The sequence below is a fragment of the Anopheles gambiae genome, chromosome 3 (assembly GCF_943734735.2).
Source record: "Anopheles gambiae chromosome 3, idAnoGambNW_F1_1, whole genome shotgun sequence".
NCBI lineage: Eukaryota > Metazoa > Arthropoda > Insecta > Diptera > Culicidae > Anopheles > Anopheles gambiae.
Window position 1 is genome coordinate 31954915 of NC_064602.1, and position 27775 is coordinate 31982689.

At 44.9% G+C, this 27775-nt stretch overlaps 1 protein-coding gene across 3 annotated transcripts in view; it reads left to right on the forward strand.

Annotated features, from left to right (window-relative positions):
* Positions 1–27775, forward strand: part of LOC1271305 (nuclear hormone receptor FTZ-F1 beta) — a 46862-nt gene that overhangs the window by 871 nt on the left and 18216 nt on the right. For all 3 annotated transcript variants that reach the window (XM_061656040.1, XM_061656039.1, XM_061656042.1), the window contains exon 2: positions 1649–1973. The gene's annotated coding sequence lies outside the window, so the exon portion shown is untranslated. The remainder of the gene's footprint in view (positions 1–1648; positions 1974–27775) is intronic.

Here is a 27775-nt window from a genome sequence, read left to right on the forward strand (position 1 = left end):
CCACACCTATAGGTACGGCGGGTGATGTGCTTCCCAACATAAAAGCAGCAACAACAAAAAAAGCAGGAAGCAGAAACAGTCTCTCCCATCCCGTTTCGCCCGTTGCGCATTGCGAAAGTTCAAGTTCAGACCGTACTCCACTGTTTTGTATGTGTGTTTGAAGAAGAGAGCAGTGCGAAGAGTGTATGCGTGCGAGCGTGTGTGTGCGTGAATGTGTTTGCGCAGCAGACAGACACGGGTCAGAGCAGGCCGGCAAGAGGCGAGAGAAAGAGATGAGCATAAAAGAAAGCTTGGCCAGACCAGAAAAGAAAGCAGCAGCAGTCCATTGAAACGATGTGACAGGGGGACCATAACCCTGCAAGTGTGCACTTTTGCACGTGTGTGTGTGTCTGTCTGTACGTGTGTTTACAAACCGAAGGCAAAACATAAAAAAATTGCATCAGCATAGTGTATGCTTCTGTACTGTTTCCGTTTCTCCTTTGTGTGTTGCGCGCACAATACATTGCACAAAAACCCTGCAATTCGCAGTAGGCTGCGTAGCGTTCAGGGAGTTGGTTTGTAAAATTACCCTCAAAATTAGGCGAAAAATCTTTTTAAAACGCGATTTTAAAAAAAGAACAAAAAACACTCCCACACACATATATACATATGAAGAAGCCCAAGGCATCATTTCGCGAAACAAAAAACGGAACCCCATCGAGAGTTGTGAAGTGTTCGTGGGCAGTATTTGGACACGGGCTTTTCCTTAAGGTGGTGTGTATGCGTGCGTGTGTTTGTGTGTGTGTACCTCACTACTACTACTACTACCGCCGATTGTTGTGCGAAAAGAAAAAGGGGTAGATTCGGGGGTGGAGGGGTGGTTATTGGTGGTGGGTGGCCCGTTCAACGGGTTCTTGTGCGACGACGACGACTACCACGACGACGCTTGGCGACGAACAAGCACGCTTTCCACGCAAAAGAGAAGAGAGTGTGTGAGAGTGAAAGAGAGAAAAAGCAGCCGCACGCAACGAACGCAACGAAGAAGAGTGTAAAAGTGCGAAACAAAAAAAGAAGAACAAGAAGCCCTACCCGATCTACCTGTGCACACCTTGGTGCACATGGCGAGGAGCGCCGAAAAGAGCGCAAAGGGGGAATATGTATGTAGGGGATGATGTGTTTCTGGTTACCTGTCGGGTGTGCTCCACACACACATACACACACACCATGAAGATGGCACACCGCATCAAGTGCGTACATGAAGCTGTATCGGTATTTGTGTTTGTGTGTGTATATACGCGCGCGCTCTTATTGTGTTTGAATGCTTTGGTAGTGGTAGTGTGCTTTTTTAATGTCAATAAACTCTGCGCCTGCTGCTGCTGTTGGAAGCGAAGAGACGAAGAAGCGCCTTCAAAACGGAAAAGGCCAAAACGGCCGCCGTTGTTGGTGAAAAAATATTAGCCTCCACTGTTAGTGCCTGCGGTGCTGGAGGAGCCATTATGGTGGAGCCTTTTTGAGTTTTTTTTCTTTCTTTGTACGGTTTAAATGAGTGTGTTTGTGTGTGTAGGATACGTGTACCAGGAGACCGCTATTTAGTAGTGATTTTCTTGAATCAGTAGCAGTGTGAAAATTCTCATTTTTTTAAACAAAACATACCCATTTTCTTTACCAGCTCGTAGGTGTTTTTTCGGCAGTTTAGGTCGCGGGCAGTACACATACACACATTTAGTACACAAATATACAATTCACATACGGTCCTTCACAACCTCTGCGCGCGCCCCCCCGCTCACAAACCCACATGCATACGAGATTAGGTTCGCGGCTAGACGACGACACAGTGCAAGCAAGGATTAGTGGTGGTGGTGGTGGTGGTGGCCGTGGTTGCGGGAAAAGTGCCAGCGGTGTTAGGGGGAGTGACGGAGGCGGCAAAGGATTAACTCGTTCGTGGCAACAAGAGCGATGTCGTTGCTGCCGGTCGCGTGTTTGTTTATAAAAGGGTAAGTTTCGTCTAAAAGTTAGCATTATTTGCTTTTTTTTTACATTTTCAAACATCTTAAGGTTGCACAAAACGACTCTCTTAAGTTTTATAAATTTGTATCAACATCCGGGATACTTAGGATAACTTAGAAATTGCCATGTCGGTCACATGGCATTGCCATGGCAGCACCTTGAGATGCGAAGACATCTCCAATGTTTCTCAAAACCATCCAAGGTTTCTATAGAAATAATAGATATGTAGCAACATATTAGCAAATTATGAGCATATCAGACTTAATTGGACGACCTTATTGGACGAGTCATTCAGTCCTTACTGCGTCCATGAGGTCTGGAGATCTGGATTGGGAGTTTAGAGATTATTAGAGCAACAAGATCCTCAAAACATTAAAATACATTTACATTTTTCGGATTGTGAATTATTCTAATAAATCAGAAAAGTCATCCTGATTGAAAATTCCTTGGAATGAGAAAGAGGAATGAATGGAAATTATATGACATTCATTTGTTGAAAATCCTCGCAACATTATTTAAGACAAGTATTTTCAATTGATTGTAAGCTCCGTTATGTGGTCTAACCATTATCAAATCAAGCCTAGAAACATCCAGGCTAAAGTCCCGATTAAGATAGACTCCAATACTGATGTTGTGTAGCTTTCCTTTTATTGGTTACAGATACGAATGACATATGAAGAATAAATATAGATCCTTAATGTATCCCAATATCAATAAAAAGTTCTGTGTATTAAATTATTTGAAAAAATCAATTATTTATTTCATTTCAACATTGGCTGAAGTTTTAATTACCTTTATTCCATTGCTTAAACTTCAATAGAAGAATCGTAATTTAAATAATAAAACAAATTTCAACATGGAGCTTCGAACGAACTACGATGCTGTCAAATTTCTATTTGAAATTATATCCAAATATCAAATCATTTTTTACAAAACTTGTAAAGATCTGTATAAATTGCTGATCAGTTTCCATTCGATATGAACGATATGATCATCCGCTTCTGTTTAAATTGTTCCAACGATCAGACACCATATCCGTGATCTTGTTTCCAGTATCGTTTCAATGTCGAAAGATATCCAATTTCGTTCGAAAATGTCAAACAACTACAGAGCTGTCTAAAAAAGAATTAAACCTCTCTGCCTCCATGTACATTAGTCATCTCCGCTTCAAAGCCAAAGAATCCGATTTCTTCTGTTAAAGCGAAATTAAAGCCTTCTTCTGGCTTAAAACAACACTCCGTCAGAGTTATCTGTATATATTCAACAAAATTTCAAGGTCACTCTCAAGGACATCCGTTGCACGCCTCTTTCGGCATGCAAATTCAACCCGGTTTGTGTTTTTTCTTCTTTCTTTTATTTAAATCACTCAAACTGAGTGGAGTGTTGGAACTGAAAAAAAAGAACCAAAACAGCACCACAATCCGTGTAATCTGCATAAAGATTGCATATTGTACAGATCGGGACGGTCATCTTCCCACGCTGCCACGGAACGTCTGACAAAAAAACCTCTCGAGGATGTCCATTTCCTGTAGTATGGGAAGGAGGCCATTTTGACGGCAGGCGTGTGCGTTTTATCCCCCACACAATCGTGTACTCTTTTCGTCCATCATGGATCGTCACTTCTTTTTTGTTTTGGCGAAATCGTCGACCTGTTCACATTGACCGATTACTGCCCGCCTTGGCCAATGGAGCTGAAGGAACGGCCATTTAAGGAAGGAAGGGAAAGCACAAGGGGTTATAGAGTAAGAGTGGGAGAGAGAGAGAAAAGGAAGCACGAAACACCATTCCATTGAATAAATTCTCACCCCCCCTCTGAAGCAGCCGCGCCATTTGCCGCGCCGCGTTGTGTTTATTTTGTTCGACCGAGCCGCCACGATTTGACCTTGGCGAATGGGATCGGTGTCCTTGATGAGGTTGAGTGTGTGTGTGTGCGTTGTTCTTTTTCGTCTGCCGCATTCAAATGCGTGTGATCATGTACAGGAAACCACCCTCACACCCATACACATGTGTGCGCCGCGGCGAGCTCGACGCGATCGACGCTCGGTGTTGCGCGCGTCTACGCACGCTCTCTAGCGGGAACGGAAGGAATGCGAGACACGCAAGAGAGAACCTTTTTTGATGTTGTTTTCGGGTTAGTTGAGGGTAAAAAAAGAGAGAGCAAAAGAACAAAAATATAAATGCAGACGGTGGGTTGATGAGTGCAAAGTGAGCGAAACGTGGGTGATCGTTTCCGTCAACTGTGTTGCAAAGATGTCCTCCCGTGTTGCCGGTGCCCGCTTTTTGCTAAGAAAAAACCACCTGATGGAGTGAGGAATCCTACGCTTTTTTTGAGAACACACGCACACACACTCGAAAAATAATTATCATTTTCAAACCTCAAACCCCTCAAAAAACTGTACGCGAACCGGTTCCGTGCAGATCGCAGAAACTAACGATCGCGTCTGCCCCGCACGACGACGTCTGGCGCTTCTATTTTCGGGCGTGTGCATCGCTGCTTAAGCGCTGCCGGTCCCTTCTCGATTGCGCCCTTCGTTCGGGCTATTCGGGAACACTTTACGGGCCGTGTTTTGTGCGGCGTTTTCGTTTCATTTTCGGTTCTTTTCCTTCATCACGAGCGTCCCGAGAGCTGCCAGGCTACGTCATCGACCTTTGGCAAAAGGTTTTTTTTTCTCTCCCTCTCTGTGTGTGTGTGTATGTGCTCTGAGGCACGCACACACACACACACATAAACACAGGGCGTAATGCGCCCTCTAGCAAACACTTGCTGTTGCTGCCTGACGACACCGGGCGGCCGACACACGAGAAGAGTAAGACGGCCGAAAAGTCCTTCAAGGTCTTTTGCCCCTACACACTATCATCACCACCAAGCCGGCGACCTGCTCTTTGCCGCTCGCCCAACTGCTGCTTTTTTGTTCGCATGTTTGTGTGTGTGTTTAGGCGTTTGCCTTTGATGGATAGCTTTGCTTCCTGACGCGATGACTTCCATTCCAGTTTGGCCGTTGTTTTTTGTTCTTCGATCGTTTGTCGGATTCGAGGGAAGCATTTGTTTGTTTGTTTGTTTTGTTAGATTCGTTAATAAGTGGTTTATTTTCTCACTGGGTAGCATCAATGCAGCATCTTGATGGCTTCTAATTAACCACACTCAAGTTAGTGACTCCATATGGGTGGATCAGTTTTTTGCTATTGTCTTTGCAAACAAAGCTGTTGTTAAGCTGATTATGTTGCTTCATATTGCATTATTGAAAGATTATATTTGGTTGTAAAAAAAGGGAAAAACAATCATTGTGACGTACGCCACTGAGAAAATTGCACTGTATTGAATGAACTCATCACAAAGAGTTAGTTTGCGACTCAATTACGATTCAAATTTCTTCTGGCAAATAACAATCATTCAATTCGAGTTCAATAATTCATTCGAGAGTATTGATGTCTGAATTGTCTCTTTGCACCGACTAGTAACTCACTCAATTGATGTACACTCAACTTTGAGTTAAATGCCTCTTGCGAGAGTTGATCCTCTATTAGTAAATAATATCCTTTCAATGTCTAATAACTTGTTTAAAGTAAATCAAGCCATTCTTGAGCTTAATATCTCTTTTGAGCGTTATATCTCTTTATGCAATTTGACACTATCTACACTCAGTTGTGAGTGAATTACAGTAAATAGAATTATTCGTATTTGAAAATACTCTTTCGAGTAATACATTTTGATGAGTAGTTTTACTCTTCATGCCTACTAGTAACTCACTCGTTGGAATTTATTTGTCTTAGAGTGAAATAACTCTTCCCAGTGTAGATTGTTTATAAATAATTTAACTGCTAGTGATGAGTTGCAACTCAACCACAACAAATCAAACAAATCGTGAGTTCAATAGCTCTTGAAGTAGTAACTCAATTGTTGAATAGTAACTCAACGACAGTAAGTTGACTAGCTCTACAAAGAGCTAAATCTTGTTGAGAGATTTGACACTTTATGTCGATACTAGTAACTAACTCGCAAGGAATCAAACATGAAGAGTTCAATAACTCTTTGAGAGTTCGTTCTCCATAAGTGATTTAACTCCTTGCGAAGACTAGCAACTCACTCACAGTTGCACATCACATACTTCAATTAATGATTCAGATCTCTTCGCGCTGAATTGAACCTCACTCACAGGATATTGAAGTTGAATAACTCTTGTGAGAGCTAAGTCCGACATACTTACCAGTGCCTCACTCAAGGTGAGTTCATTGATTCGTGAGTTAAAGAACTCTTTACATCACATTAACTCTAAACAACTCACCTGCTCTATTTTTCAAGATTCTAAGAGAGTGCGTTGAAGGATTAACTCATTCATCCTGAGTTCTTAGAACTCACGTCACTATGTGGTTAAGTGCACCCCAAAAGATGTCTCTTAACTTGTGACCTTTAGACTTAAGTTCCAAAAGGTTCGTTTTGAAAGGAGCCATTAAAACATATTTTTTAAAACATTGTAGGACAATAAATACTAAACTTTTGAAATGGCATCTGTTAAGATACCCTTTTTAGATATCTCGCTCGTTCCTATCCCCTCGGGGTAACCATTTTGCAGCTAATTTCGTTTGACGCGGTTTAAACAATCTTCCCGGCTTACTGGTTTGCGGCAGGCATGTGTGTTCTCGCACCGGCCATCCCACCTAACGTCAAAGGAATCAACGACCAAGTCGTCTGTTTTATGCTTAATCATGACTTTATCGAGCCGGCTAATCATCTTCTCGCCCTCGCCCCGAGCAACAAGGGAGCAACGAACGAACCTGCAATAAAGAGCGGTGTGTGAGGTTGTATTTTTTTTTGTGCGCGAAAGATGATTCATTTCTACGCGCAGTTCACGTTTGCGCCACGGTTCGTTCGAGAGACGTGCCAACAAGACGATCTCGTTTTTGGGCCTTGCTGCTGCTGAGGTCGTTGCGCAACCGAAGGGAGGGCAATGGGGAAAGTAGAGTGCAACCCCGCCCCGAGCACCCAACATCATGCTTTTCCGTTCCAACTTCCCCTACCGTCAAAGACAAGACAAAGTCCATCACAAGAAGAAATAATAATAATAATATGCTCCAAACGTGTTGGCAAAACGTAACCAAAAAAAAAAAAACTCATCTCGCAAAGCAAAACGCGAAAAGTCAAATGCCTTCCAAGAATGCGTTGTGTTTGGCTGACGAAAAAGGCAACGCACAACTCGCAACAAAAAAGAACGGAAGCACGCACCTTGTTGCGGGGAAGCAAGCCGGCGAAAGAGAACCGATAGAACGGAATTGAAGAGAAACTGCGGAGAGAGAGAGAGAGAGACAGAGAGACACACACACACACACAGTTTGGGGTGCTTTTTGCAAAAGTTCAAGGTCACTGAAATGTCGATTTACACACACAAATACACACTTGCAAAGAACACAAATCGCATTCTAATGGAATGAGAATTCAACCACCCCAAAAAAAAAACATAAACCGTCACGCGAGTACATTTCGCTCTGTTCGCGGTGGATCCTCTCTGGGAGGAAGTGGTGTGTGTGTGTGCAAACGACCGATCGAGTGTGTATGTGTGTGTTTGTGTCTCTGTGTGTATGTGGAGAAAAAGGTTCGAAAATTGCGGACCGATCGTGAGGATCACTTTTCACTGCACGTCGATCGCGTTTTTTTCGCATTTCGTTGTGTTGCGACTGATGGCAGGTCGTTGGCTTGTTTGATGTTTTCAAAATGCTCTGCTTTTCTCCCGTTTTCTTCCTCTGGGTGTACGCAAGGCAAGGTTTTTCGACCGGGGAGGAAAAAAAAGAACCATAATCGTTTGTCTGGCGGGTGTGTAGAGGTTTTGCTTTTTATTCTCTCAAGAAACAGTCATTGGGAAAACTCCGAAATTTTCCCCAATGTAACGTTATTTTAACGTTCGTTTTTTGGCGTCTGAGCAGTAGCGGAATTTGGGGCAAGTGTGCCATACGGGGCAAGAGTGCCACCAAGCATTTTTCCTTAAAAACTTTAGTTTAATGATCAATTGTGTATACAGTTGGTTGCTTTCCAATGACTAAGTATTCTGAGCCTAATTTCATATAGACCAATCGATATTTCCCATTGTTTTGAACTTATTTATATTGAGTTTCAAAATAGAGCAGAATATTATAATTTTTTAATCCAACCAAATAAGCTCTCAAAAATCATGCGAACAATCAACCGAGAAAATATTTACACCACCGTATAGCTAAGAAAACGTGTAATTTTTTGTGGGTTTAGTCGAAAAAAACTTTTTTTTTGTCACTGAAAAATTCAATTTCAAAAAAGTTACAACTTTTGGGGCAAGTGTGCCATCTCTGTTTGGGGCAAGTGTGCCACCATCTTTCATAGGCGCGAGCTGTCAAAAATGTAAACATCGTTGTAGCGTGCTGCGGAATGGTGCGCTATTGTGAGCGGATTCCACGCCAGAAAAACAGAACAGTAACAAACCATATTGTGGTACAGTTGGTGGTCAAAAAGGGTTCATTGGTGACTAAATACATGTAGGAATACATACACTAGTGGTACAAACGTAATAATTTCCAATTATCTAAGAAATACGGTTATTTTAACCAGGTGGCCGTCTTGCCCCATACGAGTGGCACTCTTGCCCCATAGCCCAAAAAAGAACGTCTTTTTGGATCCTTTTTAAAACACTTCAAAAACTGTTTTGTTTGCTCTTTTTTCAAGCGAAACTCATTTATAAGTGAGGAAATAGATGTAAAATGGTTATGAGATTGAAATCGGCTTTTGAAAAACATGTTTTAATGAGTTATAACTTTGACGTTTGACGTAATAGTCGCATTCATATAGCGCTCCGTGTTTTTGTCAAAAATTCACGCTATTCATCATATAAGTTTTAGTTTTTGTGAATACCATTGCATCCATAAACATCATCGCGATATTGGAATAAAGTTCAACCGTTCCAACTCTCGATAATCTCGTGCTAATTTCGCTTTCCAACCTGGTCGCGCCTTCGCCCATCCCTGCCGCCATCGCTACAATCAACATTGCTGTCATCATAGCCAAGATACATCGTTCCCTAATAATGGCAAACATCTGCAACTCTTGCACCACGGAAATCACGGAAGCATTCATTAGCTGTTGCTTATGCAACTCTCCATTCCATCGGCGCTGCTCTTCTATACCCGCAGACTTACTCCAGCGCATCTCTGAATACAAACAAATTCACTGGTGCTGCAGTGGCTGTAATAATGTTTTGTTGAATCCGCGCACCAAATTTGTTAAGAACGCAGCCATTCAATCTGGTTTCCAGACGGCTTTAACAACAGTTGCTGAGAGCATTAAATCCGTAATCGAACCATTAACAAACGAGATTAGAACTGGATTCGCACGTATGACTCAGCTCGATCATAATACGCCACGAAGTAGTCACCCACCCGCAAAAATACGCCGCACAAATCCATCGAAACGATTGTTTTCTGATGTCATCAACGACAACCGTTCAATGTTTACATTTCGTGCTACTTCCATCAACAACCTAAACAATAATTGCCAATTCAAAACTACACAGCCTATCGATGAACCCAACCGTAAGATTCGCCCACCACCCACAATCACTGGCACAAAAAAAGACACCGCATCATTCGCGATCAAAATAGTTCCTGCTCAATCTTCGGTGCAGAAATGTGCTTTGTACATTTCCCGACTTTCTCCGGATACCACCACTGACCAAATTGTTCAAATGGTCAAGCAAGCTTTATCCATCGAAGACGTCACAGCATATTGCCTTGTACGCCGGGGCACAAACACAGCAACACTCTCATTCCTGTCATTCAAAGTGTTAGTGCCTGCTTCTATAAGAGAATGTGCACTCTCCCCGGACACCTGGCCAATTGGTCTATCGGTGCGTGAATTTGTTGATTACCGATTGCAACAACCAACTGCAAATTTTCGCCTACACCCACCTACGGGACTTTCATCCCCTACAACCTTTTCTGCGACACAAAATACGCGATCACCGCAATCGCCGAACCGAACAATCCTGTCGGCACACACTCCACGAGCCTCACCCACACCGCAAACGAACTAAGTAGTGCTTGTGTGCGTGCACATTCTGCTCCACCGAATCCTGCACTAATCTCTAACGTCACGCACACACACACGCATATTTATCAAACGAGGACGGCACTTGAACACAAGAACACGGAATCCGGCTCACCTTTCATTAAAAGTGATTGCTCTCACCTGAATATTACTCCTCCATCAACGAATGAATGCGCTCATGTTCTTACCCAAATTCACCCAAATGATCACGAATCCGTAACAAATTATGAGCAGAACGATCAAAATGATGCCGATCCAACACTCACACAAATACGTGGCGCTAATGTCAACCCAGCAGGGTTTGCCTCCACTATTTTTCGACAAAATTATTCTTGCATATCTGAGCTTTCCGTGTATTACCAAAACACCCGAGGTCTACGGACAAAACTCTCGAGTTTCTTCAGTGCATCTTCAAGCTGTTCTTTTGATATCATCGCGATCACAGAAACCTGGCTCAAGGATGACATTGCCTCGTCTGCACTCTTCGATGACCGATATGATGTTTTCCGAATGGACCGTAACTCCTCAAATAGCCAGAAAACCCGAGGGGGAGGGGTACTGATTGCGGCTAAAACCATGCATCGTCCCTCAGTAATCACTGTTGCGACCTCATCAACCGAAAGTATCTGGATCCGCATGCGTGTTGGCACTTCATTCGTAATAATCGGTACCGTTTACGTTCCACCGATTCTTAGTAATAATACCGAATATGTTGCCGCTTACTGTTCATCACTTATGGAAATTTCTGAGAAATATCCACAAGACACGATCCTCGTGTTGGGAGACTTCAATCAACCAGGCCTTTCTTGGCTATGTGACACTCACGGTTCTCTACATGTCAACATTCAGAGATCCCGTGTATCCCCAGCCTGCTCCCAACTGCTTGATACTCTCAGCTTTGTGGGACTATCTCAGGTCAATAATAATGTAAACAATCATGGGTCTTTACTTGATCTTATATTCGTAAGCCCGCGTATAATTGAGAATGGTATGAGAATTTTCCGTTCCATAGATTGTTTAACTGAGGAAGACCGATATCATCCGAGCTTGCTGGTCAATATTACACTTCCATCAACAACCCAGACTGCTACGGAAGCCACTGGATCGAACAGCTTGAGACATCTCGATTTTAGAAAAGCTGATTTCCCAAAAATGATTGACGCTTTTGCCAATACTGACTGGTCATTCCTTAATTATGATAGCAATCCCACCTTATCAATCGATTCGGCAATCGACTCCTTTCAAATTAAGGTTGGTCTAGTCCTTCAAAAATGCTGCCCTACTTTACAAGAGCGTGCAGCTTCCGGTCCCCCGTGGGGCAATAGAGAGTTAAAAAGACTTAAATCTGCGAAAAATAGAGCTTTACATTGTCTCATAAAGTCTAATCTTCACTCCGACAGACTATTGTTTAACACTGTTAGTGGCAACTATAGAAGATTCAACAGGCATCTGTATAGAATCTATATCAACAAACTTCAACGAAGTATATCCAACGATCCGACTAAAATATTTTCTTTCGTTAACCGTAAGAGGAAAAATGCAAAAATCCCGTCAGTAATGTCACTAGACACCGAGAAAGCCACAAGTGAACTTGAAATCAGTCAGCTCTTTGCCAAAAAATTTAGTTCAGTTTTCGACCTTCAATCTTCGTCACCAATTAATATTGCAACTGCCCTGCAGCACACACCCGCGGATGTTCTCGGTACAATCGGTACAAAATGCAATCAAACAAATTAAACCCTCATTTATCCCGGGTCCGGACGGGATCCCAGCAATAGTCTTACAGAAGTGCTCAACTTATCTTTCAGAGCCACTGGTTCATCTGTTTAAGCTTTCTCTGCACAGTTCTACATATCCTACTATGTGGAAGTCTTCGTGGATGACACCCGTTCATAAAAAAGGTCCGAGACATGTTATATCTAATTATCGTGGCGTAACTTCCCTATGTGCATCAGCAAAAATACTCGAAATTCTTGTCCAGGAAGCGTTAGTCAGGGGTGGCTTGAATTATATCAGTCCAAGCCAGCACGGATTTGTTCCCAAACGATCGGTGTCGACCAATCTCGTTCAATTCGTGTCTGAATGCCTTACGGCAATGGACGGCAAGTCACAGATTGATGCAATTTATACTGATTTCATGTCAGCATTTGATCGGATTAACCATGACATACTCCTTGCAAAACTGAGCCGGCTTGGCTTTCATAATAATCTAGTCATATGGTTAAAATCATATTTAAACCAAAGATCATACTGTGTTAAAATCAATAAGTGCTTGTCCAACGTGTTCGTTAGTTCGTCCGGTGTCCCACAGGGAAGTAACATTGGCCCAGTATTGTTTATCCTATTTATTAATGATGTTGTATTTGCGCTCCCAAATCAATGTTTGCTTATGTATGCGGACGATATCAAGATTTATGCGACCATTAGAAATGATTCGGACAGCTCGACTCTCCAGCACAGCCTAGACGTATTTAGCAATTGGTGCTCTGCGAACTCGCTATCCTTGTGTGTCAATAAGTGTTGCGTGATTAGTTTTACTCGTAAAAAAGACCCTATCAAGCGAGACTATAATCTTGACTCGTGTATAATCCCACGTAACATAGAAACTAAGGACCTCGGCACTATTCTTGACTCAGCACTCTCCTTCCGTCAACAATATTCGTACGTCATCGACAAAGCATATCGGCAGCTTGGTTTTATTCATCGTCTGACATCTGATTTTAATGACCCTTTCTGTTTAAAACAACTGTTTGTCGCGTTAGTCCGGTCCGTACTTGAATTTAATGTTGTAACATGGTCTCCGCACACTAACAACTGGTCCACACGAATTGAGCGAATTCAGAAAAAATTCACAAAAATAGCTATAAGAACCTTACGGTGGAACATGGACCAGCCTCTAACCTATCAAACTAGACGGCTTCTTCTAGGATTGCAGTCCTTAGAGAGACGTAGGGAGGTAGCACAAGCAGTTTTTGTAGCAAAATTAATAAAAGGCGAAATTGATGCTCCCGAGCTTCTTCTTAAAATAAATTTGTACGCCCCTGACCACGCACTACGTCCTCGAAATTTTCTGATCAAAATAGACCGGGCCCGTACTTCCAGAGGAGCTCATGATCCAATTATTTCAATGTGTAAAGCTTTCAATAAGTTCTACTGCTTTTTTGACTTCAACATTACAGTTGCCACGTTTAAATGTTCATGTCTGTTTTCAAATATATAGCAAGTAAGGTTATTTTAAGTATTACTTTATTTTAATATTGCAAAGGCCCCTGCGCGCGCCACGCAATTATCTTCAATAAATAAATAAATAAATAAACTTGAAATGCTTAAGGTGGCACACTTGCCCCAAGTTCCGCTACGCGTACAATGACCGAAGATCAGTCAATTGGATGGTACAGTGCGAAGCGGATTGGATGGCAAGGGCAGGTTGCTTCTCCTTTTTCTGGAGTGATTAGTGCTTTACTATGATTTGAGTGTTCTAAGCAGTTTTAAGTGCTTAAATACGAATTTTATTCCTTGAATAATATAAATTGCATTTCTTAGATAGAGAAATATGACTTTCATTGTATAATGATTTCTTATCTAAAGTTCTTGACATAATATTATCGTGAAAAGACATTAAAAGTCGTTTAGAGGGTTTAATTTGATAGAAAATGATAATGATCTCTCCGGGAGGCTAATTTTACTATCGTTTGATCTATAAAACTTCAGTATATTTGATCATATTACAAAAGTATATGGCTAAATAATAAAAAAAAAACACTGTCATGCTTCCCTTCTTTGCTGTACCTTTACGACGAAAGCTAGGCAGCCAAAGGGCAAGGATACAAATTATTACTTTGCAAATCTGTTAAAAACATAATCCTCTTTCGTCCGCAGAGACAAGAAGATAAACATCAAACGGGCATTTCGGCATGTTTTTCTTAAAAATGAAATTCTACGAAAAATCTCTTTTCATCTCTTGCGGATGCTACCGTCGAAACAATTCGCACAATCATTTCGAGTGCAGCGAGAGACTCGTTCGTTGTTGTTTTCGTCTGGCGTTGTCCCGCCCTTTGTCCCCCAAAATCGCTGACCCTGATGGGCCGTCGCGAACAGCCCCGCTCGAAACCACTTGTGGTCGCTCGTTAGCATGCTTTTGATGATATTTGCAAATAAAAAACAAACAATATTCCCCGTCAAAACAAACCAGAACCATACACAAGTCCGAAACCCCAACTTCGGTCCGGTGAATTTTCAGCTGTTAAAATAAAAGCGCTACTGTGTGTACTTTGCTACTAAGATTGTCCCCACCTAAATGATACAAGGACGGTTTGGACAGACTCTTTACGAACAGGCTGTGTGTGCGTTTCTTTGCATCATCCATTCAGAAAACGATTTTAATTGCATCCCGGCCGTACGTCTCCGTTGGTTTGCTTTTGCATTGCTCCCTACCACCTTCAACTCAGTGATGCAACCGCCGATTCGGTTTTGCAACATCTCTCTCTCTCTCTCTTTCTCTGTGCCTTCCTCTCTTGTAGCAAAGAATGAGCGTGTGATCGCGTGCGTGCTTGTGATGCAATCCGAGCGAAGCTGAGTGCAGAAATCAATCAGCAGCTCTGCGCAAAACACGCGCACGTCACTGTACAGTGTGCAACATGCACTTGTAACCGCTGTAGCTGCACCACACATTTGAAGGCGATTATTAATCGGTTTTTTTCGGTCGGTTTATTTTTAGGCTTCGATATTAATACATCGGCCGGTAGATAATTATTTGTTCTGCTTTTTTCTTCTGCTGCTTGTTGGTGTTGTTTTCGTTTCGGTAAATTAGTCGTTTTTTTTTGTCTTCTACCGCCGAATAGAGCTCGCGGGCTCTTACGTGAGATGGTTTGTTTTTTTGCTGTTGGCTCGAAAAAGGCTGACATCGCGCAAACATCATCAATGGTGGTGAGGTGGTGGGGAAGCAACGGAGGAGAAGAAGAAGAAGTGGGGAGTAAAAAAAACGGCAAAGAAACATCATCGGAGCTTTTGGGCTGTGCGGGGTTAGAAAGGAGCGAAGGCCAGCCAGTCGTCGGTTCGCCCGGATCGCCCCGGTTCCCGTTACTGCAATTTAGCTGCAGCGAGGCACGCACCGCGTCCGACACGGACACATCAGCGACAGGCGTGCATATGGGGTTGCCTTCTCTTTCAGGTTTTTGGTTGCCGTTGCTGCTGTTGCTGTTGGTGATGGTGGTGGTGTTTGCTTCACGAAAGCGGCTCCGATGATCGTGATCATGGTGATCGCACTCCGATGGATCAATGGTTCAAGAAGCCGAGCGGCCCGGGGCACGGCCGGTTCGCAGGAGGAGAACCAACCGGTGGTGGATGCGAGATATGGGTCCCACGGTTTTGAGCCATTTCGTTTCGAGTTTCATTTTGTTGTGCTCTTGATTGTTTTTTGTTTGTTGGGTTTATCCGTTGGCTCAGAAATCGGTTTTTAACACTCCTTCCAGGCGCATAGAAAGTGTCTGGAGTGAGTTTGAGGAGATCTTGAGAGATTTAGGAGATCACTTTTTTCCAAGTTGTCTGGATTATTTAGCAGTATTTACTACAATTCAAGTTATTGTAGTAGTTCATAAGCTCATATCTATTAACAACAATCATCAACAATCAACACTGATCTCTATCGCAGACATCTTGTTCTTTTACAAGCTTTTGAGCAGTATTGAGATGCTCAGAATTTCCTCTGACGAACCCTGCTTTTAGATAGTTTCTACTGGGAAAACTCGTAATACACCTTTCGTAACGTCTAATGATGTGTTTCTATACATATTTGAATCGAATTCCTATCACTCAATCTAACGCTTCAATGCCATCATCCACCAGCGCCACAACCAGTTGATATTTGCATAACCTTCGCACGTCCTCTTGCATATCTGCAAGCTCTCTAAAGCTCTAAAGCTTTGCCATAACGATGCAATTTCCAGTCCAATCAATGCAGCACAAGATCTTCCCCAAAGCACTGCAGCACCTCTTGTGTCGCGCGTTAATTTACACGAACACGATGGGGTTTGAAGTTGGAACAAGTGGCAGCTAAAGTAACGATCATCATCTCATCTCGCTTAACAAGTGGCATAAAACCGCGTAAGACCATCAAATCTGAATGCTCTGGTAATGCTGAAAGTTTGGTCTGTGTGGCGTATCTACCGTTTAGCTAAGCTTTGCCGTCAACACTTAAGTCGTTAAATTATTACTTTACCCCAACTACCATTTTGCCATTCTAAACCCGTCGATTTAACCGCTCTGATATGGGTAGCAAAGACGGCCAAGAACAAACCACCGTGTGTCGCTCAGGCTTGCCCTCGATGCTTAGGGGAGTCAGCTTTTCCAACGACGTTATTCAAACGAGTGGGAATTGGTATAGAAAAGCAACAAATACAAAAAAAAACCCTCCCGTGAAGGGAATCAGTACGCAAAGCGAGCGCAGCGGGGGCAGGGCATAGGGGGCTCGGAAAAAATGCAGCCGGATTGCATTGAAAATTGACACTCCTCGGTGGTACCGCGTCTTGTGTGCTATACTTCAAGAACTTGTCCGCTACACCCCCCCGCAAGTCACCTTCCTAAGCAGCGGCAGCAGCAGCATAAACGGACACAAGCCTGCTGGTTGGCACTCCGAAACAGTCGGTGGTGATGGTGGTGGCGGCGGTGCATTCACGTCAGTGTGTACGGTTGGCATGTGTGTGCATTTAATTTCTTCGCCGACCTGCAGGCGGATTCGAAAGGTGCGCCTTTTCGGTGCGAAGGTGAGCGAGAGTTGTTGCAACTTGTGTGTGAGCGCGGTCGGTCGCCCGCACTGTTTCGAGCCTATTCTAACGTGTGTCTTGTGGACGTGGATTAGGCTGGTTGATCGCTGAACGCTTGCTGGCTGCTGGCAAGGCGCTAGGTTTGGTTTGGAGGTGCAAGTTTGCTGAAGAAACTGCAAGGCTACGAAGAAGTTGAATTTTGTACTGCAGTTAAGGATTTAAGAGATCTCTAGAAGCAAACGATTTGTATGATGATACAGTGACTGGAATGGTTATAAGTGCATTGGGGGGCATATCTTGAATTTTGGGTTGGCTCAATCGTCAATCCTTTCAAGCTAAATATTTGGTAATGAGGATACAAATAATTTCGTGGAAAGAAATTCTATGCTCTATGTTTGTTGTTTTGGAAGAAAAATCAGTTTAAAACTCAATTTTCTGAATTTGTAGTATCTTTCGTACCAATTTAGAGCCTTAGATTTACCAATTTAGACCGCAAATAACTGGTTATTGTATGAAGCTAACTGTAAACAAGCACAAATTGAAGAATTTTGTGGTAAGTACATGTTACACAGCATCAATAATCGATTCAGCAGAGCCTATGAAACATATGTTCTTAAAATTCTGAATTTGATTGAGTAACATATGTGTCTTCGAATAGAGATATTTCAATATTTCGGAAAAAGTTTTCTTAGGAGTTCCACTTCACTACAATAGATTCCACGGCCTGGTAGAGGTGAAGATTTTTTGTGGTGATTTGTTACTTTTCTCGACTCACATCGAACTGATATCTAATATAAGCCTGAGAAAAATGGGACAGGATTATGGGCATGATATCTAGTCTTTAGTGCTTTATACAACAGATACCGAAATTGACTTCAAAATTAAGATGCACTCATTCAATTGTCTGCCACTGTACTCCCGAGTCAACTTCAAACTGTTGCACTTTTCCCAAATCCTTAGGCCTCGCTGGGTACCTCAAAAACCCACCCGATTCTGTAATTATCAGTCATTACCGAAGGCTACCACTTAACCGTTGCCGGCTAACCCAACACACAATTGAAGTCTTAATTTAATTATAAGTGGACCAGTTACTGCTCCACCTCTCATTTAGTGCCGCGCGATATCTCATTCGCGCTCCACAATGCAAATACACAGCAGCTAAGCACTCCACTCCCCAAAACCAGTGCCTAGAACGGTGATCGTTAAACGATCTCGGTCGACACCGCCGTTTGCTGCGGACGCGGTGAGGTTGACCTCTTCCCCGCTCTTGGGGCGATATGAAAAATGTGCACCCTGCGTGCGGTTTGTGCCCTGTTCCGGGGCAACCCTAACCCGTGGCACAAGGCCATTCGCGGTGGACTGCTAGGTGGGAGTAGTAGGGAGCGACTCCCTTCGCTTTGTGCACGATCGACGATGTTTGCAATCGCCGCAGAGAGCTACAAATTTGAACCAATTTCCCAACACGAGCGAAGGGGAAGCTGGGTTTGTTTTTTTTTGTTGGTTCTTCCCCGTTGCTCTTCGAACGGCAACCCAAGGGGTCGTCATCCGAAAATGGTCGTCACCTTTCTCTTCTGCGCTGCCCGGGCACCACCGATTTCGGTAGTTCAAAGGTACGAAAAGGGTAACGAAATCGGTGACTTGCGAAATATACAGTGTGCCATTGGTGGCTCAGCTGTTTTGCTGCCTGCTTGCCCAGATTTTGCCAGCAGCTAGTGGTGGGGAGCCCCATTTGGTGATCTATTTTACGTCTTGGTAGCGACAACCCTTTCGCGCAGATGCAGGGTGAACCGGCGAACCGCGCGCTGTGTCCGTTCCGTGTCGAGATTTTGGACATCTGTTTTTGCCCAAGAAGTTGAGCGAGGGGGCACCGTTCACTGACCGCTTGAAAGAGACCCCCCTCCTTTACCGGTTCAAGGGAGGCCAGTTTTCAGCTTGCGCCCCCGGGAAAAAGCACTGGAGAGGGAAATCGTGTGGTGGCCGTTTTTTTTTATTTATTTCTTTCGTCCACCTCCACTGTCTTCTCTTGCGAAAGTTGTACCCTGGAGGCTTGGAGCTTGTGTGTGTATGTGTGGCCACAACGAGAGCAGGAAAGAGAGAGAGGGGCGAGGGTCATTGCGTTGTCTTCAGAACTGGATCAATGTGGGTCTACCGATTTTTTGTTGGTTTGTTTCGTGTGTTTTATGTTGCTCCCCACACGTTTCTGCGATCGAGAACAGCTGTTTGCTGAAGTAGGGAAAGGAGACAACACACGTGTAAGCAAGCAACGAACCCTTAGCAACCAACCTACATGATGATTCGGTTCGGTATCGAACCGGGGTGTATGATTCATCGGTCGGGTAAATGGCCTTAAGCGCCAAGCGGATCGCTGTCCAAATTTCGCTCCACATCGAGACCGATCGATGAAATGTAACCCGCCCGTCGCTGCAAACATGTTACGGACAGGGCCGTAACGTATTGTTTCCCTTCGGTAATTGGCACGTGATGAATGTTCTAGCAGTGTAGTTTTTTTCTTCTCTTGCCTCCAGCTGCTGCCTGTTGGAATCTAGCGTTTGACAGAACAAAATTTATGTATGCCTTACCCTATAAGCTTAATAATATGAATTGAAATGGCGAATGTTGTCTTGTTTGCTGGGTGCCTTTTTTGTTGGGAAACAAATCAAAGGCAGGGAACTACTACTGCCAGTGCCTTTAAAAGTGACCGTTAATCAGCATAAGATCGGTCCAGCTCTAATAAGGCTGACCTTTCCGATTGGGTGTTCTTATCGTTCGGCGGGGGTGAAAAAAAAACGAGGCGAGGAACCCTTTTCTGACTCTGAAAAGCCCGCACGGCACCCCGCAGTAGAAAGTGAGTGTGAGTCATTTGGAGCAAATGTCAGGCCGGGGCGGGTTTCAAGTTACACGATCTTTTTCCACCCAAAGAAGCTGAACGGTATCCATTTTTTTTGTTTTGTTCGCTCTCCATCACCTATGGATGGGGCCAGCCTTCTTTGTTGCAGCCTCTGAAGGCCACTGGAGCGTATCGGAAAGAAGCGCAACAGCAACAACAAAGAAGCCACACGTACGTACGATCATTGATGAGTCACTGAGATGCGATTTCCCTTCGCTCTGGCGTATGGCGAATGGCTATAGGTACCCTTGCAAGCCTGATGCCCGGAAGCTAACCACATTCACCGCGTGCGCTTCTTCGCGGAGTGGGGGTGCAAGATTTACCCATGAGCCGGAATTGGTGAAGTCGATGACGCACGTGCCTATTGTGGGCAAAATAGAGTGGTGGAGGTGGTAGGGAGGTCGCTGTCAAAAATTGTTCAGTGACCTTTTTCTCTTCTAAAGGTGTGGGCCCAAATATTGAATGATCTTTGGGAAAAGAATGGCACTGATCCATGTTATGAAATCGTTACAGTGTTATTGATGGGAATAACCGTACCGTGATTTAATTCAGAGTAAATGAGTTAAAATGACGATTCAAATCTGGACCTAAGTTGGTGGCCGAATGTAGCCAGAAGGCACTAACTATATAACAAAAACCGTTTCTCCAAAAAAATAAGTCTCCGAGAGATATCAATGAATAACTCTTCAAGATACATTTTAATTCAGAACATATGAGAAGGAATGGCAAGTCACATCTTGAACTAAGTACCTGACTCTAATGATTCACTCGTCAAGATGTAACTCTCGAAACAGTGATCAAAAATCGTTCAATTCACTGTCAGTCAGTTACTGGACGATGTGGAGAGTCAAATAACTCACCCAGAATTGACTTTGGACAGTTATCTTTGGAGAGTTATCTAGGTCATCAATGCGTTAATTCTCTAATGAGTTAAATAAAACCAACGCGACTGTTGATTTATGCTCATTCTCATCAAAGATTCCACTGATTCACTCATTATGATTCTCCAAAGAGTTATATGACTCAAGAATTAATCGGACTAGCTCGAAGAGTTCATTCACAAATGAGTTAAATCTCTGTAGAGATTTAACACACTCGCTACTTCTGACCCGATGCGAACATCCCCACAGAAAGTACCGACCGATGTATGCCCTTTTGTTGGAGTCATCTCTCTCATGCATTATGCATGGAATTTTCTGAACTTTGCGCACTTTGGAGTGGTATTGTTCTTACACCCCGAATCGGTAAACGCTGAATCATCGAAATGTCATTTAAAGAATTGTGTTTGTGAGTGCCTGTGCCTACTCTTGTAAAATGACTCAATTTACCGTAACGTGAGCCACCCGTAGTTGTCCGGTGTGGTTTATTCCTGTCGTCACCCTTTCGTTCCAATGCGGCCATTTACACTGCACAGGTGAGGTGAGGCTCACTCTATTATTAGCTTGTGCGTCCTTGTATGCATGAGATCGTCCCTTTTCGTTGTTGTTGTTGTTACCCAACCCAAACCTCGTGTATAGTGTAAAACTAGAGTAGTGAGGGAGCATGCACAGGCATCAACAACATCAACCATAACAGCAGCAGCAGCAGCAGCAGCAGCAAAAAAAAGATCACTTGACGACCTTGAAGGTCGGAGAGGGGTCTGGAGAGGATGGAAAGATCAGAAGAGGATCCAGACCAGCACTAATAAACGTGTAAGCTGCTTGCGTAAACCGATTCAGGCACACTGTGTGTGTGTCTGTATGCATGCGTACCCTTTTCAAAAGCTTCACCGTGCACGCGCAAACGGTGCGCTTCACCGTTATTTGAAAAGGTCAAACTGGATGTGAGGAAGGGCGGATGATGCACCAAGACCTTCCACACCAGATCACCATGCGCTCCCGGGGTTTGCTGCCTAGCGTGCTGAGTGGTGTCGGTTCTCGGTGTCCTCTTTTACGCTCTCTTTCTCGAAAACTTGTTTGCACAGCAGCGAGCACGAAGCTTGAAGCAGCAGCAGCAGCAGCCCTCGATGGAGCAGCCTGCGATCGTGCGTGTCGCACCGATCGGTGTGCGATGTCGCCCCTACTCCCATCGCAGTGTCCCAGCGCCATTTTGGGGCCTGCTCGCACGCAACCGAGGGAGGCCATTTTGAATTCTCTCGAAGATGAGGGGCAAAAAACAAACAAACAAACAAACCCCGGGAAGAGAGTGTTGTTGGCTCGTGTTTGGGTGCATTTTTGCAAGGCAACACGAGTGCATCTACTGTATCTTGGGAGTTCATTCTGCCCGGGGTCGAACGTGCCTGCCGCCAACTGCCGGATGGCGCACGTAGGTGAACTGTGACGCGCACCGGGAGCACACCGTGGAAGCGTGTCCAGGCGTAATGATGCGTTTTTTGTACACTGGTTTCTGACGGTGTGTGTTTGCAGCACGTAGCTGCATCACGTTAGGTCACTAGTCGGAATGGGGGTGGCAGAGAGTTCCGCGAAATAGGGTATGATGTGTAGTGTGCGGCTTTCTAGCACGTCCACTTCCGGTGTTCAAAGGTGCCCTGCGTGTGCCACTACAACTCTCGGGTGACCTTCCCAGTGACCGGGTAAAAAGGGCTTTTAGTAAAGCAAACAAATCGTATCATGCGTATGACGCTTTGTGTGTTGGAGTTGAAGACTCGCTCACCTTCAAAATGAGGTCTTACGTATGATTATTCTCGCCACTACAGATAAAAAAGAAACATCTCATCGATTCAGGGTCATTGACATTCCCGCTATTGCGTTCGGAGTTCTCGACCAAGAAGAACAAGCGGCGAACCCCTCCCTGGTCCGTCAGGTCCGTTTTCGCCAGCGCCAGGCGGCTTACGCATAGGTAATACGCACGCACCGTCGTAAGATTGGAAATTCTAATCGAACCGTAGCCGAAGAACACAAACCATGCGTGCGTGCCGTGGTCGTCGCGACGCACTGCTTTGGAATTCTAATCCATAAGCATAATGGAACATACGAAATACGGCTGGCCATAAGCTGGAAGGTACTGGTGCTGGAGATTGATGGGTAGGAAAGTTTGATGACACTGGCGTTTCAATGTCTCTTTCGCAGCAGGGTTCAACCAGCCACGGCTTGGATGACACACCGGCGTGTCTATAGCGTATTATAGCACTTCAAAGTACACTCCTGAGCACAAACAAACTGTTGTGGATAAAGATAACATCCACTCACCTGCTTGTGTGGTTGGTTGATTGGTTTCCAGAATTGGTATCAGCTCAGAATTCCCGTTTATCAACCAGCCCCAATTGCCGTTCTCATTTCGTTCGTTCCATATTGGGACGAATTGGCCGGTTGTTTTTCTGCTATAAAATCTCTCCCAAATTGTCTGCAAGTCCTGAAAGAGCTGAATGGAGAAAGAAATGCACAGGAATTGGGCAAAAAAAGACGCCAAAGCTTTCCGAAAATCGATCCCCCGTTGCCAGTGTTCTTTGCGCAGTGCGCTCCAACGGGCTCTGGGAGCCTTTCTTTCTGTACCACTCCAAACACCGTACTGACAACTTCGCGTGACAATGTTCTCCTACCCGTTGTTGTCCCTCGGTTGGAAATTTTACCACCTTCTAGCGGATGCTGTCGGCGTGCCATTTGCAATGTTGTCCCGAGTTTTATGCAGATTAATGCTCCCGATTAAGCTCTTGGCGAGGCTTCCCTCTATTCCAAACCTTAGTGTGTTCCTCTGACTTGGGTTGGAAATGGAGAATGCGAGTGAGATGAAATAAAATTGCTTGCAAAAAAAAGAAGTCGTCGCAAAAGCGAAACAGCCCAGGAAATGGTCATAAAATTTGGCACAAAAATTCCAACGGCTCGCGAGCTGGGTTCGGCAAAAATTAAAAACCAAGCAAAACTTAAGATACGTCAGAGAAGATGCTGGCAAAGCAAGCGGCATAGCGAGAGAGAGAGAGAGAGAGAGAGTGGAAAAGATCAACCCTTTTCGGTGTGTTGGTCGGTCGATCGATCGATCTTACACACCACACCCGCCCGATTGGTTCTTATTCGGCCGGTCGGAAAGCGTCTTTCACTTCCACCCCAGGAAGCTTTCCCGTGCTCCCACCGAACACAAGTGTTCCAATGTCATGCGTTTGCTCGAGCAGCGGACATGTCACTGGCATGTGGTGTGGTGTGGTGTTGTGCTCCATCTCGTTCTCCGTTTTCTCACAGCTTCGCGGCTTCGATCTCGATTCGAACCGCCCGCAGCGACGGCAAGAATCGGGTCGGATGGCGTCGTCCGCGTCGTCGTCGTCGCGGGCTTTTGCTTCGGGTTTTTTTTACAGCGCCGGTTCCGCGCGAAACAAGAATTGAAGATTAACGGTGAAAATGAGCCTTCCGCTGCCCATCCGCCGTTCGGCCAGTTTGGCCCTCGGTTCCGTTTTCGGGGTGGCGCTGCAGCTGGCGGTTGGTTAGTTGGTTGGAAGCCGATTGGACGGGAGTTGCGTTTCTGGTTTGCTGTTTTTTTGTGCTGTTACTATCCATCTCTTCTTTCTTCCCGGGTTCTTCCCGGTGAAGGGTGCGCGCTTTCCGGCCTTTCCGGTAAGAGCTTTTTGTTTCTCGCCGGTTGCTTCTTGCCCTGGTCGTCCTCTGAATGTCACGGTGGATCGGTCGGTCGGTGCCTCTTAACGGCCAGGTTTTACGAGGTTTCTCTTTTTTTTGTGTTGCTGCTTCTGCTGAAATAAGAGCTGAAGAAGTTTGCACCACCAACTCCGGATCCGGGCGTGTTGGTGTGTCTGTACACGGGGTGTGTCCCAACGAGTCGGCCCCGCGCTCAGGTCAGATGGGAATGAACGGGAAATGAAGGAACAAGTGCTTAAGCGGAGAGAAAGATAAAGCTTGTCCACCGCAAACGGAGGCTAACAAGAGGACGGCCAGTGCGGGATGGAGAGGGGACGGTTGTGCCAAAGCTGGACCGCTCAGACACTTGTTCGCGGTTCGAGATGTGTTGTCGGCCTTAGGGAAGTGGAATAGCGCGTGTGGAGGTCACGTTTAACACAACGTGCCAAATTCGTTCGCTCTCGGGGTGAACGGTGAGCGGGGAAAGGCGAGGGAAGGAAATGGCAGAGAGATGGAATAGTTTTTGATCAGTTGAAATGGCGAAAGGTGGTTGATAATATCTTCCCAGAAGCTCTTTAAACTCTGGTTTATCTTGTCATTTTAATTTTTATTTTAAATGTCTCTACTAGAAGCTAAGCACTCTGCGTTACATTAGCGTTACGTGTAACGCCTGTGGGTCTGAACCCCAAGTAACATTTTAGCTGCCTGCAACATGGAAATTGATTTCTTAGTTGTAACCAGTGTTGTTAGCGGTGACGTTCTTCGACATGAAATTGCCTACTTTGACACGATTTGAAGGTCTTTTTGAGTTGACTCACACAGATTTCTCTAATCACTCTTCCACTCTTGTTAAACTCACTTAAAAGAGTTATTATTCTTATCTCTAGCTTGGGAGTTTGATGTGGCTTCTCGAAAGTATCTGCGCTCTCAGCTTCAGTTTTACTCAAATTTTCTATATTTTTTGGAGTAGATCATGCATCCAAAGTTCAGAAACTCCACATTGTCTTTAAACTCTGTCTGTCTACTCTAGACATACATGAATTCTTTAAAAATCCTAATATTAGGTCCTCGAAACAGTATTTAAAACGCTAACCAAGTACTGCAACACTAAAAAATTGCTATTACAATTTAATTTTAACAAATTTTAACGTCCCATTTTCTGATATTTCCGCCTCTTTCTCAAGTTTGCAAAATTAGTGCCTCTAATCTCGTTCTCACGAGACATCTCCATTCGAAAGCTAATGTCACAAATTATGAATACTAAGCGCGTCCGGTTTTGGAGTTGACACACAGTCACACACAGGCACACACCGCCCAATAAAATGGATTGGTGCTGTTTGTCATCATTTCCTGTCGGCAGGGGAGCAAGCGCTCCTTTTTTTTATATTTTGTTGATCCATCCGTGGCAACTAAAAACGGAGCCAACTTGCAGAGGCTCTGCAGCAAAAATACAGATGACTCTAGCAGCGTGGCGGGAAAGCTGGAAAGAAATCTCTCTCTCTCTCCCAGAGACCAACCCGGTGGCATTTAGGATGTGTGGTATGTTTTCAAGTTCTTTTGCTGCTTCTTCTTACTCTTCCCTTCGCTTGTAAGGTGTCCATTCCTTTTCTAAATGCCACCTTATGCCTAGTGCACAACAAACCTTCCCCTCTCTCTCTCTCTCTCTCTCTCTCTCTCTCTCGGGGTGCTTCCCTGTGGTCGCGATTAACGTCATAACGGCAGTGTTTTCTTTCGCCGGCGTTCTTCTCGGCTCTTCTTCTGGGGCCGCGGCGGCGGCGGTGACGGTGCCGGCCTTTCGGGGTTGGGTCGGCTTTTGTGAATAACTAATGAAGCCTACCACCACACCCCCTTCCAGTGGGTAGATGCAAGTAGGATGGGTGTTTGTTTGTGTGTGCTTTTGAAAGAGCAGAAGCTCTGCGAAGCAGCTTCGTCACCCTTCCCATTTCTAGGCGCACCAACAACCCACCAACAACCCCTTTGAAGCTCCAGCTCTGCCGGGTCGGCTTCATTTTTGCATTTCAACCACTGCAGTTATCCGTACCCCTAGCGTCTCACCCAGCTTGGGGCCGACACTTTTCCCCGGCTTCGCTTTGCTGCTACCGGGGAGTTTTGCATTCGGGGTTGGGCCCCCATTGGAGTGTGGAAATCCCGCGGGACCGAGAGACATTGAACTTTGTTGGATCGATACACACGCGGGGAGTCTCGAGCGTTGCTGCGGTGCACTGGGGAACAGGGTGGACGGGAAGCCTACCCACATTGACAAACATGTACACCTTCAACTCCTCCAACACCTTCGGGAGCTTCGTCGCATTTAGAAGAGCCTACTTTAAACCGGGAAATAGAATGGTTCGAGGTTTTTTTTTGCGCTGCTTCATCCAATCCCCAAGCAACTCCACCGGTACGTTGGTGTTAAAGAATGGATGAAGGATTGCGCCGGTCTGGTCCCGGCTGGATGGGAAATACAACTACAAAAAGAATAAAGCCCAGGAATGTTGGGACGTTTGGAATGTCATTTGGCCCCGAAAAAGATTTCCTGAAGGCAACGGAGTCTCTATCTGGCTATGTTTTTCTGTGGTGGACTTCAGGCGTTTCTTTTCCGATGTCGTTGGCATTTTAAGCCTGTCCAAAACGGGTGCAGAAACCACTGGCAAGGGGTAGTGAAGATAGGATCCATCCATCTCATCAATAAATCAACTGCCGTGGAATGACAAACAAGCAATAAAACTGCAATATTGGAAAGCTTGTTCGTTCTATCGGTTCTTGAAGTCAACAGTGAGTGGCTTTAAACTAAGAGCTGTAAACTCAGAGCTCGATCTTTTGGCAAACCGTGCCAAAGAGCTTGCACATTTGCAGGTGGCAAAAGGCCTATCTTTCATCACCCCCTTCATCGCCATCCAAAGTCCCCACCACTTGGTGCCAAATTAGCACCGAGACCTGCCAGCGCAAGGTCATCCGTAATGCTGGCGGTGCGGCGCGCGTCACTGCGTCGTCACGGTGTCGCGTTTCGCTTCGGCTTGGCGTAAAATTAAAACTTCACAGTGTTCTGAAAGACCCCATGATGTGTGTGGGACGCGTGGTGCTGAAGACGGCTAAAGGTACGGGTTCGTGCAGTTGGTCCGTTGGTCCGTCCACACACACAATATCTCCGTTAGGTTTGGTTTTGAAGGTCAGCGCTAAACTACCGGCGCACGGCGCTTTCGTCATACACAGACACACACACATACACACACACACACACATACACACAGACACAGACAACAGGCGGCTGTTGCAAACCCGTTGTACATGGTGGCAGGTCACGGTTGACCACCACTGCACCTCTCGTTCCTCTCCCAAAAGGGTCCCAAGACCTGCAGGTGGTGGTTTGGAGGTGTGACGAAGACAGTGCCAGCGGTTAATGGTTTAATGTACTCTAATGCCTGTCTGTGTGTGCGTGTGGGAAGGGGATGTCCTTGGAGCCGCTCCTTAATCGTCCGAAGCGGTTTGTGTGTCATTAGTGACGGATTAGCGTTGTTCGAGG